At 39.0% G+C, this 13,427-nt stretch overlaps 1 protein-coding gene across 1 annotated transcript in view; it reads left to right on the top strand.

Annotated features, from left to right (window-relative positions):
* Positions 1-1,965: 1,965 nt before the first annotated feature.
* The window catches only part of LOC125288957 (nipped-B-like protein), a 52,490-nt gene continuing 41,028 nt past the window's right edge, over positions 1,966-13,427 (top strand). The window contains 1 exon segment of the mRNA XM_048235672.1: positions 1,966-2,330. The gene's annotated coding sequence lies outside the window, so the exon portion shown is untranslated.

Below are 13,427 nucleotides of genomic sequence, written 5' to 3'. Positions count from 1 at the left end.
GGCGATAGTCTAATTAGTTCTGAGTGTGTTAAATGCTGTTCAGTCGCATGTCTATCATTTTTCAGATAAAAACGGTGTATATGGGGATCTGGTAGGCATATGAAACACATGTATGAGCAAATTTATTAGCTTTCTCCGTTATGTGCAATATGATTCAACCTGAAGCATTCTCTTTCTCACACACACATGTACATACACACACACACACATATAGATGCAGATGCGCATAGATGCAGAAATAGGTTACCATAGGTTGCATTCAAATAGGCCTATCACTGTGGAAAATATGTCAATTAACAATTTGTAAAACATAAATTACAAACTAACAATGCCATGTTTCTAAAAAAGTTGTACACACAGAATAGAGTTGTACACACAGACAGAATAGAGTTGTACACACAGAATAGAGTTGCCTTCTGTTTGTTTGCTTGCTTGTTTTCTTTTCTTGTCATTGCTTGTGTGGTTTTTATATACAATGGGCTTAACATATAGCGAATAGGCTACACACTATAAATATGGGGCTATCCTTACAGTAAGGAAGTGACTTTAAGCAGATTTTTACAAGTAAACCGACTGTTTACCATCTATCTTGTCTGCGATCTTCACAATATAATGTACCAAATAAGCCGGTTGGACCTTGTCTATCTTTAAGAATATTAATGTTATCCTATTCACAATTCAAAGTCAAAAAAGAGGGAAAAAACACTTGGGCACAGTAATTTAAGCAATTTAGAATGATACTGTACATCTGATAGTGGTCAAAGCCAAAACCAAATGAATATATATATATATATATTATATAAATAATATTAATCACTAAGGATAAATAAAATAAACAGAAAGATATTAATGCTTTTTTGAAATAGTCAATATGGAATTGATATCAGCAGTACCCTCATGTTGGCACTAGGGGGCGTATTGCTACCAAATATGTGTGGGGCGATTATCTCCATCCATATATGAGTTAAAAAGTAGTGATATTCTCAGTTTATAGTTTTGTAGTTACTAGCACAAAACAAAAACTTACAGCAAACATACGGCAAAGTTATTATAGTGTAATGTCAGTGGTTAAATGGCACAAATGTGACAAAATTGATTGGCCAGAAGAATGTAAGTCTTGTTCAACTGGTTTTACATTGAGACAAACCAAACTCATGTTTACCTTAACTGTGTCATTGGGGAATGTGTCTTTTTAAAGATTTACAAGTTGGAAAAGTGTTTGGACCAGTAAACCATTGTGTCAATCCCTAACACGATCATTGTCTGTGCAACATATACTCCTGTGAAATTTACAGTTTAAACTTACTGAACAGAACAACACTTTGAATAAATCAGCTCTCCAGACTGATTCAGTGCACCATTCAAAAGTCTGACATGCACATCCTTTTCTTTCTCAGAGGAATATGAAGGACATGTAAAAAAATCTAAACAATAATATTTCTGCTCAATCCATGAGTCTGTGACTGAGAAGAAGGCTATCTGGTTTAGAAGGCCCAATGCTTTTGCTTTGTGACACAAAAGGTTTCTAGTGAACAGAAGACCCACCCTTCAGTCATGGATCTCCATAATTGCTCATGCAATCATCTATTGCAACGTAAATCCAAAATGTCTCATGCCTACACTACTAGAATAAAATTGTGACATGAGACATTCATGTTCACCAAATTGGGATGTGGAAGGCTACCACTCGGATGAATAGCCAGCAGTCTTGAATGGAAACATCCTACAAATTACATCAACACCATCATGTCATATACCCAGATCAATGGTAGACGTATTGCACATACCAGAGGATTGTGCAGATCACTTTTCCCTTGCCCTGGTTCAAACCAAATGTGACGTCCATACTGTACGTACAGTATGCCTGGTTTGAAAGATACCAACAGCCTAACAGCAGAAAGCATTGCAGAGATCAGCGGAAGTAACTGGGTCGCTGCTGGTTGGTTTGGCGCCGGTGGAGGGAGTCATTCCTGCAGCAGTACTTCCGGTCGGCATTTTGTTCTGCGAGAGAGGGGGAGAGTCTGTGGATCCTTTTATCACCGCGTCAATAGTCTTTCAGTTTTTACTTGTAATTATTTTCCAGAATCTAATAGAAATAGGTACAATCTCGCATCAGTTTCAGAGCGCCACCGGTGAGAGCACCGGTTAAGGGAATGCTCACCTCCCTCAAGCATTCATGTTTGCTGTGAGAAGGAAGAAGAACGAACCCTCCCGACCCGGATTATTGTTGTTATATTACTCGGAGGAGCTGTGAGAGCGATTGAACGGAGGGGGAGCTAGACGCGGATCCGAAAACACCAACCATTTCTTTTTAAACATCACATCCTGAGGTAAATACATACACGTTGTTTTGTTTTAATCAGATTAGGCGGCGTTTGTCGGGCGATCTAGTCGAAATCCGAAATGGGTGTTGTTTACATTCAGTCAAACTTGTTAGTCTATAGCTCCTCTTACTAGCTCGCTAGGTAGCAGATCGATGGATGGTTCTTTCTTCTCTACCGCTTAGAGCCCTATGACACATTCGCGAAGTCTGGCTGTCGGTGAGTTTCCTCAGGCGAGTCCGAGGTTCAGCTACTAGCCAGAAGGCCAAAACAGGCCATTGAACGCGAAGAATTGTAACGCTGGCTAGTGACTTGTTCACCAACTACATGTGCAGCTCCTAGTACTTATTTACTTCATCAAGGGCGACAGCAAACCAGACATTGACAAAAATACTTGGTTGATCAGTGAGTTACCAAAACTGTTTTAACATAAACAGTAACTAGCTAGCTAGCTGTGTACGTTAGCATAGCAAGCTATAGCTAATCACAAACTGATGTTCCAAGCGTTAGTGTTAGCATTTAGCTACCATACCAGTTATCAAATATATGCTTTTGGTAATTATGAATAGCCAGGCTATGGACCTGCTAAGTAGCTGTTGCTAGCTATCTGAAGCTCTGGCTTGAATTATGTAGCTAGCTAGCCAGCTAGTTATGTAGCAGCTAGCTGGGTTAACTTGTGGATCTAATCGGCAGTGCCGTTACGCTGTTTGGCGTAACCTTAGCAGGAACTGTGAATGTTAACGTTAGTTGTGGTCGTTGATTATGTTTTAACGATCCTAAATTAAGACCTAGAGGACGATACTATCTTTCTCAGACCCGTTTGCAAGTTATTTTCACATCAAGCAAATGAGTGGAACCGTAGTCGCTACACAGTGACATAACGATACCTAGCCATTGAGGCGCGTTAATCATGGTTTTCTCACAGGATTGTCCTTTCTCCTGGACATGTTTTGTTTTCGTTTATCACAGACCGGGGGTCACATGTTTATTTTACGTTTGTCATTAGTTTTAATAACGCAGCTGTTGATAACAATCCAATAACCTGACCCATGACTCGAAGTTTTGTCATATTTGTCATTTCGTCTCAGTTGCAGTTTCAGAATAAACATCGAGTAGCATACTGTACATTAAATCAGCCTCTCTAAGTTTGACTGCTGACCGTACCAGACATGTTAACTGCTAATATAGAAATCGTCTACACAAAATAAAATATGCTAATTTCCTCTAGTAGCATCTGTGAGTGAATAATAACCAAGCAATGCTCACCAAACATTAGTAAGTTAATGTTATGTCTTCGGGGATCATGGCTGTATGTGAAATACTGAACACATCATACATGGATGGAGTTCAAAACACGAATGGTTTCAAACAAGTGAACTGGAAACATGTTTAGTGTGTGGTTGATGAGAATGCCTTTGAAAGAGCTTTGGTTAACTTTTGCTGGCGTACATTATCGTCGGGACCACCGAACTGCTAGTTAGCATAATGGGAGGTCACAACTTGATGAAAATAGTCTGGTTTCTTTTTCTTTATCTAATACTTAACTCGTGGATGAATTGGTCGCTTCTACTCTAAAGCACATAGACCACGGTAGATACGTTCAAGTCTTCGATTTACCTCTGTTTACAGCTGGCTAACCGTACGTTAAATGTAACGTTAACGTTACTTGTTAAGGTAGTTGTCGACTGCTAGCAGTGATGCCATTCACGTCCACCTATTTAAGTGATTAGATAGCTATATTGTAAACACAGTGTCCTTTCTGCATGCTGTGAGCTATATATGCAGTTTATAAATGCATTGCTGTGATCTGTAATCTTAGACCTTATCTCAAATGCTATCTCTTGTTTTGGAACCCCGCAGGGCTCCAGAAAGCGAGCTAGCCACATTTTAAAAGACCTTAGCTAGCTTAGCTTACCGTATCCATCCATTTTATTTGTCGGGGGTTGATCACCAACGCTTCCAAATGTAGGGTATGGAGGTCAACAAGAGGAATTTCGGGTATTCACACAAGCTAATAGATATTACAGGGAACGATTTTAACAGACATCTGCCCCTTTACAGTATCTGCTATCTCAACTGTTGGTTAGTTTTGTTTTCTGAGCGTCAGTTGGCTAGAATAAGTTGCAAATGTTAACATACGTAGACTTAAATATCCTCGATTATTACCATTAGCTACACGTAATGGTAAAGACCCCCAAGTTATATGAATGTTTTGTTCGTTGCAATAGTCAGGCCATTCTAAAATATGTGCGGCTATCGTGGGTGCTTTGGGAAGTTGTTGACCTGCATCCTCATGACACTCGCTCTTGGCCTCACTTAGCTAACGTTAACGTTGGTGATCAGACAGCCAACTATCGTTCATTCTCATTTAGCGTTTCAGTTTAAAAGGTAACAATGACTATTCACTGAACCTCTTATGAAGATGCACAATGCTTAATTGTTTTTGTTGATATTGTGTCAATAGAAGCTGGGTTGTGAACGATAAGTTAGTTTGTTTTTCTCTCGCAACTCATTCGTTTCACATCCCAGTTGTTGGTGTCGGAGTACCTAGCAGTGTTGCTAACTGGCAGACATCAGCTAAGCTAGAATAGCTAGCTAGCGATGCGTGTATTGCAAGCCATTCCCATAGCCCTGAATTTAGCCTGCAAGCTACCGGTAGTGTTGTACGGACATCCACTCTGGCTAGGTAACTAGCTTGTTGCAAAGGTAACATGCCGATTGCAAAATTGACTGCAATTAACCAGCGATTCGCTATTGTTGTATAAACTGATGCTCCGAAATTCACCTTTCCAGACTGAAAAATGCGAAGCTTGTATCCGGGTTTTGTGGTTAGCTTCCATTTTCAAAATGCTAATTCCAAGCCACAATCTATCAACATTGCATACATAAACTTTTGTGTAGTTTTCATGCGTGCCAGTGAGATATTTTAAACTACAACCCATATTTTGCGTGTTGTGTCAAATGATACATTTTCAGTAGACAGTAACATAAATAACGCAAAATATTGGATCTTGATAAGTTGGCTATCCTAGCTATTATATGTGGCTGGCTAGCAGTTTACCTAGCAACCTTTGGTCGCTCGCTATGTTTTTGAAATTTGATGCGTCAATTCATATAGTTCTAGTTCTATCAAAAGTTTTGAGAATGCCTTGGTTGCAGAGCCATAATGTTGTCATAGTTTTAGCTTCTCAAAGGCAGTTCTTGTAGCCGTGTGTATATGCTTGGCCCTTTGCATGCAGTTGGCAAGGGTTTACATGGTATCGCTTTTTAGTGCGCATACATCCCGCTGCGTCCTAGGAATGGCCTCCCTCCCCATAAGGCTATCTGATAATCCTTTGTGCCGCTCGCCCGCCTCTGGCCAGCCCAGATTCTGTGTGATACGTTGCAACAGACCCTGTGACGGGGCGTCAGCTGTAATGTGATCGTGCATGAATAGTTTTCCTTTAACGGTTTATTTGGGTTTCGTCGTAATATGCATCCCATATTTCCTCACAATCCCACCTTCCTCACTGACTGTGCTATTATTTTAGAATACGCACGGGACCTCCCACTACTTGTCAACCCTGCTGTCAGTGATTTTGTGGTTCCCTAAAAGTCTTGTTGCGCGAGTCCGGAAAGAGGAAGATACCTTGATCCACACAACTCGCTCTTTGTGATCTTGCGTGTTTGTTCCTGCATCTTGTTGAATGTTTTTACAGGATTATGAAATACCAATAACAATGAAATACTATATAATAGGTCTTTAGTATTTCTATTATGTGGGAAGGTAAATGTATATAGTGCTAATCTATCACTCAAAGCGCACAGATTATTGTCCCACATTCACCCATTCACACACTGATGGCGATGGGAATTTATCTATTTTGTTAGTAGTCCAGTGTGGAGAGGTTTCTGCTGTCAAGTCAGAGGAGGCATGAATACAAGGCATCATTAATCATTACATTCAATATAATCTGAATAACTAATGCTGTTGCATGTTTCCAATGGTTAATATATTTCATGTAGTCCTACATATTACCTAGAGACCATATTCTAGGGTATTATAGAAACTATTTATATCTTGGTAAAAGATCAGTCAGTTTGAGCAACATTATGCCTTGTCTTGGTTGACGACATATTTTTCAAAATTCCCTCAGTCATACCAACATTGACTATAGTCTAAATAAAATGAGATGTAGACAGCTTGATTGAAGACTTTCTTTTTGCTTGGTCAGCTTTAAGATGACCATTCTATTGTTTCAAGTCTCTGTTGGTAAAAAACCCCCTCAGATCAACATGCATTGTCAGCTAAGCTATGTGAAAGAAACTGTATTTTACAGATATACACAGCACAGCATACACAGAAAATGAATAAGGTTAGATGGGATGTTTTGCCATTGCAGTTAGCACACAGGGAATGTGGCATCACTGTATTTGGTTCTTTTTGCTGTTTAATAGACCCTTACAGTTCTTAGATATTGACTTGTCAGAATAACTTAAATGTTTGTAACCATTAGCTTACAACATCGCTACCTGATTCACAATAATGCAATTTCCTACATCAACTCTCAGACAACTCTCAAATAACAAAATGCTGATGGCTCATTGACTCATGATAATTTCTTATAAACATCTTGGTTCTAGGAAGCCTATTGCTTGCCTGTTTTGTGACAAAATTTCATTTTGATCAGGGTTCCCATGGGTCATGGAATTTCTGGAATATCATGGAATTTTGGAAAGTTTATTCCAGACATGGAAAGTCAGGGAATTTTATAATTTTGGGGGCAAAGTCATGGGATATCAGGGAATTTTATTGTAGCAGTTTAAAATTTACTTGCCAAAATACATTAATATAAATATATTTACACACAGAATCAGTGTATGTCTTATTATTAGCTTTACTGCTTGCCAACTTTGTTTATTAATCTCCCGCTCTTAAAAAGTAAAAGATTCTTGAAAATTACACGGCTGCTCCGAAATATTTGGTCGGTATATTTTACCATTCATTATATAGTAAGTCATGGGAATTCTGTTTTTTTGTCATGGAAAGTCAGAGGAAAGTCATGGAATTTTACATTTGACTTAGAGTAGGAACCCTGTTTGATGGTTTTAACAATTACAAATTGGCTCAGTAGAACTGACCATTCAGCGCAGCCCTATGTTACATTATCAGGAACAGGCACAGAACATGTTGTACAAGTTTTTCAAGAATAGGTAAGGCAGTCCTACATGTTTAGACTGTTGGTGATCATATGGATATTTGAATAATCCACATCTTGCAGGAAAGTACTGAAAATATGGTACAAAGTTTGAGAACCATTCTCGTAATGGGATGACCACATCCATAACACACTTAATTGAAATACCATGATGGACCCTGGCCCAGACTCGTAAAGTAAATGTATAATTTCAAGTACATTTATACTTTAAAGTGTGCTCGAAGAGGAAAAAGATGAACATGTCAGATGTCAACTGGATAACACTCATAACCATAAAGTTTATAACCATACAACAAAAAACATGAGCGTTGAGATTGTAGGCTAGCGAGACAATAGACGTTTCCCGTTTCTTACACACAGGTGCATATGCACCTGTTAACCCCCTGCATGTTAGCAGTTGTCTTGCCACAAGGCAGACAGTGTCATTAAGGCATGTGGCCAAAAAAGTGGTGGTGGTGAGGAGAGGTATATTGCAAAAAAAATAGAAAAGTTTGCTTCTATGTTTGTCTTCTATAATTCTAATTCACATTGTTTTAAGTTAGCTGGCCAGAATTTAAATGACTTGTTCACATATCAGCAGCTAATACATTCAGTCAATTGTGTACAGATACCGTAACTTATCCTTATGGAAGAATTATTTTTTCAAAGAAGTGTGAAGTGTTTGCCATAGACTCAAGAATCCAATCGAAAGCACTTTTGAATATAGGTTGATGGGTAATGTTAATGACAGTCTTGTGCTGTTTTGATGATGGGTGGCATATGGTGCTTTCCGGTTGTCTCGTAAATCCGCCGCCCGAGTTGGAAAGTGTAAATTACCCAGCTTTCTTGCGGCATTTTGGGCAGGCACGCCCACTTTACCTCGGAGTACTTGAGGGTACCCCGAGGTGGACGTACGACCTTACAACAAACATGGCTGCGCCCATAGTTGAGATGAGATGAAATGTATTTTTTTGCATATATAGTGTTGGTTATGTTAATGTTGATGTAATGCTCTTACACACTAGATTACATTGCTGCTTCAATCCGGTCACCAATTCATGCATTGCACGGTTTTGCTGTGCCTGCAATACAATGTAACAATTTGTTTTCCAGCCGTTTAGATAGAGGCTACATGTAGCACAAAACAATAACAATGACTAATGCCCCTCGTGGCTCGAGAGAAAGGCGTTCCTAAAGCCACTCATTCGTACATGTTGTACGGGTGGGTGTACGATGATTTACGAGACAACTGGAAAGCACCAATATTCTAAAGCATAACTTACCTTTTGGTAAACCTTTCAGATTCCTCACTAGTAACAGTGAATGATCAACAGATCATCCACTGGTACTATGGCATTTTTGCCTCTTTCCAGTTTGTCATGCTATGGAGATAGCAAGATGTAGCCTACATGTGCTTTCCTGAGATTGTAAATGGACAAAGATGCGTCTGCATTTCAGCAATATAATGGGTGGAAGTATCATAGTATTTTTTTAACCAGTTAATCTTGTGAATTGAATTGACATACTAAACAAACACAGGAGTTAAGGGCCGTTCACACCAAGAACGATAACTATGTATGGGATAATGTATAGAACGCCGGTCATTATTGGGAAAATAAGTTCCGACAGGGCGAACCCTAAACAAGCATGTGTTAATGCTGAAGTAAAGCAAATGTTGAATGCTTGGATATATCTAAGTTGATCAGCAAATTTGTGGCTAAATTAGCTGTGATTGTAGATGCTGGTAATCTGCCAGGCTATCCTTTAAACTTGCTGAGGAACTACCCATTGAAGTCAGTAAACTGTCTGGCACTGTGGTTAACACACCGCTGCTGTTAACACACTTTTTTTGTTTATTATTTGTGTAATACACTGTGCATAAAGCGCAGGACAATGTAGCCATGGGACTAGGGCTGGGCGATATGGTTGAAAACTGTATCACAATATAAGTATTTCATATCAGTCGATATCAATAATTATTGATTTTTAAAAAAATCTATTTCAGATAAGGACCAGAAGAAAAAAAAGTTAAATTTAAACACTTTTATTTTAAACTTAACCTTCCTCTGATTTTAATCACCTCTACGACGGAGTGTTAGGGCCACACATAAAGAAAAAAAATATTTTTGCCATGGCGAGATTAAACTCGACATGTTGACTTTAAAGTCGACGTGTCGACATTAAACTCGACATGCTGACATTTCGAGAATAAAGTTGAAATGTAATGTCGACTTTAATCTCGACGTGTCGACTTTAAAGTCGACATGCTGACATTAAACTCGTAATAGGCCCTACTGTTTAAACATAGCCTACACAGTTTAAGCTATGTAGCCTACACTAATACACAATATGTTACATAAAAGAAAAATGGGCTTCAAATAGGTGTTATTTCAGATAGATTGCAGATATTCAGATAGATTTAGTCTTGTCTGTTAACTACTCATTGCGTCATCGTGAAGTGCTGTCTGTGCGGTTATGGAAATACCATGCACTATGCCGTTTAGGCTAAATAGCTAGAAAAATATATGTATCCAATGATATAATGTTTCTATACAAAATGTTATTTCACTCTGTTTTACGTGGTTAAGGCCACTGCACATCCAAATAACTGCCCTTCATGACCCACAGGCAGTCACTCTCCAGGATAACATGGCAAAACTCATTTTTTCTAAAACTGCTTTTCCATGTCTCACCTGCAATGCATTATGGGAGGCTAGAAACACATAGCCTAAGCATATATACTATTTTGATCCTGTGAGAGAATATGTGTTCATGCACTTTATTTATGCACTTTGTGTGCATATTGTGTGCATGTAGGCTACTAGCCTACATGGGGTGGTCGGGAGGACAGCTTCATTCGTCCCTCCATAGACATTCAGCAATAGGCTGTTTTGCATCCATTACAAACAAGCAACGTGAAAGTCATTTATCGCCTGTAACTCTGTGATAAGGACCTAACAGCAAAGTATTTGGCTGAGCAACGTAGGTTAATACGTTCTATGTTTTGTCCACATGATATAGGCCTATGTCTAATCATTGTTACACTCGAACACTCTGAATCATTGTTGCACTTGTTGCATTGTTTCATTCGTCTTCCCTTTCAATCGCCCCGAGCGGTCGTTCTCTCTCCAAACTAATTTTATTCTCAACATGTTGAGTTTAATGTCGACACATCGAGATTAAAGTCGACATGATATTTCAACTTTATTCTCAAAATGTTGAGTTTAATGTCGACGTGGCGACATTAAAGTTGATATTACATTTCAACTTTATTCTCGAAATGTCGAGTTTAATGTTGACATGGTGACTTTAAAGTTGACATGTCGAGTTTAATCTAGTCATGGCAAAAATATGTTTTCCTTCATGTGTGGCCCTAATACTCCGTCGTACACCTCAGTTATCAATCAAAGCAAACAGGGAAAAGAAATAGCAACACAATCATGAAAAACACTCAAATAAATAAATGTGCACATAGGTCTGAATGAAAAGCAGCACTGGTTGATGCCTGGAAATATTAAAACAAAGTAGCTTAATTTGCTAGTTTATCATAGTCTAGGTACTGGTTAGACTGTTCAGTTTACCCATGTGTGTTTAAGTTTCAAATGAATACTTTTTCTCCTTGGGACAGGCCCGTTTGAGTCTTGGAAAATACTTTTCCATTTGCATCGGGATTGAGATGATTAGAACTTAGCAATCAATTTGAATGCAACAGTTTTGAAAAACTTCGTGCAGCTTGCTAATGATGCTAACCGGATTTAATAGCAATTTAGCCAGTTGTCTTGCACGATTGCGAATGTTTGGCCTGAATATCGCCTACTCCGATAGACTTGCACATACTAGCTACAATGCAAGATATATTTAGCCTATTTATTTATGGACAACGTAAGGCGGGAGGTGTGTGTTGCTTTTAATTATCGAATGTTCTACCGAACGTATTTTTCATTGATATCGATTACATGTCTATTGCGATACATATCGCTATCGTTTTATCGCCCAGCCCTACATATCGCACAGCCCTACACCTTACTGTATATTGGTGTCACATTGTAACTACATGTTATGTTGTGCTGCCTTGGAAATGTCATGGGGAAAATGCTACTGATACAAGCATTTTGATGACCATCAAACCGATTTAAAGTGATTGGCAAAATATTGATATTTTAGCTCAACAGCCAGTTAAATCACACCCTTTCTTTCTGTGCTCCTGAATCAATGTGTGTGTTCAAACATCAGTGTTTTTTGAAAGCATACACTGACTAGACATGTAGACTCCAGAGGTTCAACGTAACCAAAAGTGTATTGGACTAGAAGTGTGCGAATTCGATTTCTAAGCATGCTCTGTCTTCTAAAGAGCTTTGCTGGTTGAGTGTGTTTTAGTCAAAACACACTAATTGTTGAGAAAAACTGCCTTGTTGTCAACTGTATACAATTTATATGGTTAAATATCCTTCAAAGTAAGGAAAAAACAGAAACTGAAAACTATTGAAAGAAAAGTCACTATTTGGCAGTGATGACGTGACACTCAGCATGTGAGGAAATAAATAATTTGTATGATGACTGACCAGCTTGGTGACAGAAAGGATCCCATCCATAATGTGAATGGACTTCAGAAATTATGTATGTTTAAACAGTTTTGTATCAATCAGTTTCAAACTATTCAAGAGAAGATTTCCTTGCATATAACGAATTCATGATAGTTGGCTATTCGTCTGTCTGCTGTATTATTTGACCACTTTGTGGGGAAGAGGTCAACAACTTTTCTGTAGTTACATTTCATTTTCTTGTCAAACAGTGCCTTAATGTGTACATTAATTTGACCAGAATGCTTGGATACCAAGACGTTTTGGTGCTGTAGAAATTGAGGGTGTTTGTTGCTATGGCCAAAGCCCAGCCATTAGTTCCATATCTCTTGTAGCCAAGCTGGCATAAACCAGGCTTCTGTTAAGCCTTAGCTTTGTAAAATCTGTTTGGTACTCCTGACACCAAATTTAGTGGAAGTCTGTTGAAATCTATCTGTATGTCTGTCACAAACTCTCTATGCTCTATCAGGTCGCTAATTTGTTACTCTGTAGTAAAGCAATTCTTCATTTAAACTTCACAACGAATTTGGCAAAGGTAGTACAGGTGTAATAAAGCTTGAAAAAACAGTAGCAAATCCATAGGTGTGAAGCACACATCACAGCAGGAAATTCAACCAAGCCATGGTGTGAAAACTGTTGCCATTAATAAATGGAATAGCGTGAATGGATTCTTTTTCTGTAGACAGGTTTTCTGCCTCTCTCATGACCCTTGTTTCGGCCTTCCTCTCCCCCTCCCCCGTCTTCTCATTGTTTGCGGTGTGTGAAGTTGCCAGAATCCCCGCCTGTAGAACAGGCATCTGTAAGACCGGTACTCGGCACTAGATTGTGCTGTTTGGAGGTCAGAGCAAGCCGGTTTTGTGTGCTGTTGATGATTCATGCAGCCTCTGTACTGTAGCGTATTTTCTGATAATCACTTGTGAAATGTCCTTGTCATGAAATGAAAGGAAGGCGGGTGGACACTGGCATGCCCAACTCCCCCACCCCCCACAGTGGTCTAGCAAAGTCCTTTGAAAATTTAAACTAGTAACAAAATTACCTTAAAGCTCCTGAATTATTGCTTTTTGTTAGTATTAATGCTTAATATCATGTAGTTTATTTCTTTTTCTTGTTTTGGTTTCCTTTGGCCAAATGGAAATGCAGCCATTACTGTAGTAGACAGGGGATGCTACGGTGAGTGATGTTAATATCACTGCACTTAGGGAGGGGGGAGTTTTGCCAGTCTACCCAGGGACAGTTTATCCTTCCAGTCTGGAGTATCCGGAGCAGGTCTTGTTTGTGTGTTTCTGACGAAGGAGGTGGTCATGAGAACCCACCCGACTTTTCACCTCAGGCCAGCAGAGAGCAGCCGC

Source organism: Alosa alosa, chromosome 23, assembly GCF_017589495.1.
Source record: "Alosa alosa isolate M-15738 ecotype Scorff River chromosome 23, AALO_Geno_1.1, whole genome shotgun sequence".
Classification (NCBI taxonomy): Eukaryota; Metazoa; Chordata; class Actinopteri; order Clupeiformes; family Clupeidae; genus Alosa; species Alosa alosa.
The sequence above is the reverse complement of the archived record's forward strand: the minus strand, read 5'-3'. Positions and strand labels throughout refer to the sequence as shown.